We start from the raw sequence: 4,711 nt of genomic DNA, 5'->3' as shown, positions 1-4,711 counted from the left end.
CTGAAACATCTCAATGGATATTCTGTCAATTCCTGGTGCCTTGTTTTTTGCCAATTCCTTCAGTGCAGTTTTGACTTCTTCTCTCGATACCATTGGTTTTTGATCATATGCCACCTCCTGAAATGGATGAACATCGAGCACTTCTTTTTGGTACAGTGACTCTGTGCATCCTCCTTCTTCTTTTGATGTTTTATGCATCATTCAATATATTACCCATAGAATCTTTCAATATTGCAACTTGAGGCTTACATTTTTTCCTCAGTTCTCTCAGCTTGAGAAATGCTGAGTGTATTCTCTCCTTTTGGTTCTCAAACTCTAGGTCTTTGCACATTTCATTATGGTAATTTGTTTTGTCTGCTCGAGCTACTCTTTGAAATCTTCTGTTCAGCTCTCTTATCTTGTCATTTCTTCCATTTGCTTTAGCTACTCTTCATTCAAGGGTAAGTTTCTGATTATCTTCTGACATACATTTTGATCTTTTCTTCCTTTCTTGTCTTTTTAATGACCTCTTGCTTTCTTCATGGATAGTTCTTGATGTCATCCCACAATTCCTCTGGTTTTTGACCATTGGTGTTCAATGCATCAAATCTATTTTTTAAATGGTCTTTAAATTCAGGAGGGATATATTCAAGGTCATATTTTAGCTCTTGTGGACTTGTTTTAATTGTGTTCAACTTCAACTTGAACTTGCATATGAGCAGTTGATGGTGTGTTTCACAATCAGTTCCTGGCCTTGTTTTGGTTGAAGATATCGAGCTTCTCTATTGCCTCTTGCCACAGACGTAGTCAATTTGATTCCTGTGTACTCCATCTGGCGAACTCCATGTGTATAGCCACTGTTTGTGTTGTTGAAAAAAGGTATTTACAATGAATGAGTTAATGGTCTTGCAAAATTCTATCATGTGATCTCCAGTGTTATTTCTATCACCAAGGGCACATTTTCCAACTACCGGTGATTCTTCTTTGTTTCCAACTTTTGCATTCCAGCCACTAGTGATAATCAACACATCTTGATTGCATGTTCAGTCAATTTCAGACTGCAGAAGTTGACAAAAATCTTCAATTTCCTCATCTTTGGCTTTGGTGGTAGGTGCGTGAATTTGAAGAATATTAGTATTAACTGGTCTTCCTTGTAGGTATATGGATATTATCCTATCACTGATAGCATTGTACTTTAGGACAGATTTTGAAAGACCTTTTGTAATGACGAATGTCATTCCATTCCTCTTCAATTTGTCATTTAAGCATAGTACATCATATGGTTGTCCGATTCAAAATGGCTAAAACCAATCCATTTCAGCTCACTAATGCCTAGGATATCAATCTTTATGCATTTCATTTCATTTTTGACAACTCCCAATTTTCCTAGATTCATACTTAGTACATTCTGTGTTCTGATTATTAATGGATATTTGCAGCTGTTTCCCCTCAGTTTGAGTTATGCCACGTCAGCAAATGGAGGTCCTGAAAGCTTTACTTCATCCATATTGTTAAGGTTAGTCCTTCTCTGATGAGGCAGCTCTTTCCCAGTCATATTTTGAGTGCCTTCTGACCTAAGGGGCTCATTTTCTGGCACTGTATCGGATAATTTTTCAGGGATATTCATAAAGTTTTCTAGTAATAAATTAGACAGTGTTTCTCTACTATTCATAATATTTTCCCTGACCAATTCTTTGAGAAGTGGATGGCCACTTTCTTCTTCCGAGTCTGTCTCACTCTGGAAGCTGCACTGAAACCTGTGCACCTTGTGCAACCCTGCTGGCATTTGAAACACCTGTGGCACAGCCTCCAGCCTCACAGCAACACACAAGCCACCACAGTATGCCAAACTGGCAGACAAGTTTGTCTGTCTTAGCTGTTCCAAACCTGTCCACCTTCCCCTTACCTGGATCCAGCTTCTGTCAGGCCTGCCTTTCCTGCCTTCCTGCCTTGGGTGGGGGGCTCTCTCCCTCCCCTTACCTTGATCCAGCTGCCGTGGGGCCTGGCTTTCCCATTTCTTGCCTTGGGTAGAGGCTCTCTCCCTGACCATAGACTCAAACAAACATACACCAAGTTAGACACTATGCTATGCACCGAATATGCAAAGAACTTTAAGGTATTTGGTTTTGTTACTGCAATCCTGGGTTATGCACCTGCACAAGCCTAATAGCTGATCTTCTTGATTCTGCTTCTAGACCTGTCACTCCTTCTTATACATAACCTTTTCTCAGTCCCTGTCCTCACCTTCCTTCAGGATGCAGCTCAAAACCTATGTTTGTCAGTGGCCTCTGCACTCTGCACTTCTTATGTGTGTGTAGTCTTAGCTCTTTCCAACCATGTGGAAGGACAGTGGGCTCTGAAAAAACCCCTGCCCAGCCACATCCTGACATTGTGACCTTTGGAAAAATCTTTGACTCCAGGTAGTACATGGGCAACAGTGGTGGGAGTGAGGAGGAACACTGGAATGGCTTCCTTAGAACTAGGAATAATAAGAAAATTTAAAAGAGCCTCCTGTCTTAAGAAGGTACTTGGCTTCCTCTGGATCAATTTAGAAAGGCTTCAACAACTCTTAAGGGGATTAGGCTAAAGGATTTCAGAGAAATTTTTGTGCTTTTGTTGCATATGGTGGAAACCTTTGACAAGTGCTGCACACAAACAGCACTTGGGGTGGAACAAGAGCTTTACAATGACCTATCTGGGGCCCATCATACCAATCAGCATTCATATCTATTTAGAGCTTCAGAATCTATCAAATATTTTCAAAATAGCTCATTTAACCTTTACAACCCTTAAAATGCTCGAGAGCAGAACACCCACATTTGAGATTTCTCTAGCAGACGCATCACTAGCAACCTCAGCACTCAAAGAGATTTAGTTTTCAGATGTATCGCCCTTTTTATCTCTCTCTTTTACACACTCTTTTTAGAGATATTTCCTAGAAAGAGGTAAAGTGGATATTGTTAGCCACATTTGTAGTTGAGGAAACAGATTCAGAGTGGTGAAGTGATTTTTTTTTCAGAATCAGTGGTCATTGATGGAGTTAGGAATCTAAACCTGATCATCTCATTCTTCTCTTGAAGAGACAGTGAGAGAAAGGGAAATGGTGACAATGAGGGAATACAACACACCTCATCTCCCTGCTACTGCCACCCTACCCCTGCCAAGACTTTAGGGTAACTGAAGGAAGAGTATGCAAACCAGGGTTGGAAAAGCCTCGTGTTTGTCCTGAAGAAGGAAAAAAAAAAAAAATGTACCTGGCAGTGTGAAGGGCGTGGGTCCCAATACTGGCAGCAGGATCATGGAAGTGGCCTTGGAGGATCAGAGCAGGAAACCTATGATCTTCCAGCAACTTTTAAGGGATATGGTTTTAGAGACTGGATTAGGCCAGTGGAGAGGACATTTTACTATTTTAGGTGACTAGCACCTACTCATTTTCTCCTGGTCATCACATTCCAACTTCCTGCTTCTAACCCCATTCTCAGTCCATGGATTTCTGAAGGAGTTGAATCTACCCGTGGCTCAGGAGTCAGGAACCTGATCGGCCTAAGCCAATCAATGATCAACTTTCCCTAGGCTTAGGAATGGGCAATGACTCAAATAGAACAATGCAATTTTCCCCAGTGTTAGGGGGAAAAGACACTAATTTTTCTCCTGGATGGGAATCTGGAAGGGTGTAGTTCTAGGAATTGCTGAGCAGAAGACTGGCAGTTCAAACCCACCAGCCACTCCTCGGAAGGAAGGTTGGGCAATCTACTTCTGTAGTGATATTGCCTCAGAAACCCAAGGGGGGTGGCATATGGGGTCAGGTCCCACTCGATGGCGAATAACAACAACAACAACAATCTTGTAAATGAGCCTAAGAATGGCTTGTGCAAAGAGGAAGTAGAACAGGGACATTGAAATAAATCAGATCTTGATAAACTTCATTTGAAATCTCTTATAAGAATCTTCCTCCTGAATTTTTCATTTATGTGAGACAATAAATTCTTTTCCTGAATATGTCAATTTGGTTCCTGTTTCCTCTTAATTGTAGTCAAATGAACTCTGTTTCATAAAGTGAGATTTTAACTTCATGTAAGCAATCTGCAGAGTTCATGTTTGTGATATGGATTTCTCATAATGGAACTTCTTTTTTATAGCTTTGTCTTAGGAAGGCTTGCATAGGACTCTGCTTCTGGCCACAGTGGAGTAGCTGGTATCAGACTGAGACTCCTGTCAAGAACAATCATGAAAGCTAGATTTTAAAAAACTGGCTGTTTGACAGAGTGAAGAAATGTCAAGGAAGCCAGGATTGAAGGGGATAGGATCTCTGAAAGAGTGAAATATAATTCCAATCAAAAGCCCAGATTTTTGTGAAAAGTGACAAGCTGGTTTAAAAATGTATATGGAAGTGCAGAAAGTCAAGAATAAAAAGGACTATGTTCAAGAAGAAAGAATGCTTTCTTAATACTACTAGATATGAAGACTTACTGCTAAGCTACAGTAATTAAACTAAAATGGAATTGCCTCAAGTATTGACAAATAGGTCAATGGAGAAAAATATTCCAGACCCATAATATACAGTCTTGTGATTTTCAACAAAGATAGCACTGCAACACAGTGGGGAAAGAATGGTGTTTTCAATAAACAACATGCTGAGACTGCAGGAGGCGGGGCAAGATGGCGGACTAGGCAGAAGGATTGCACAGACCCTCTTCAACAAAGAAAAGGGAAACCAATAAATACAGACACA

This window comes from Orycteropus afer, unplaced genomic scaffold (assembly GCF_000298275.1).
Source record: "Orycteropus afer afer isolate SDZICR_OR568_19922 unplaced genomic scaffold, OryAfe1.0 scaffold00072, whole genome shotgun sequence".
NCBI lineage: Eukaryota > Metazoa > Chordata > Mammalia > Tubulidentata > Orycteropodidae > Orycteropus > Orycteropus afer.
This window is presented reverse-complemented; position numbering follows the sequence as displayed.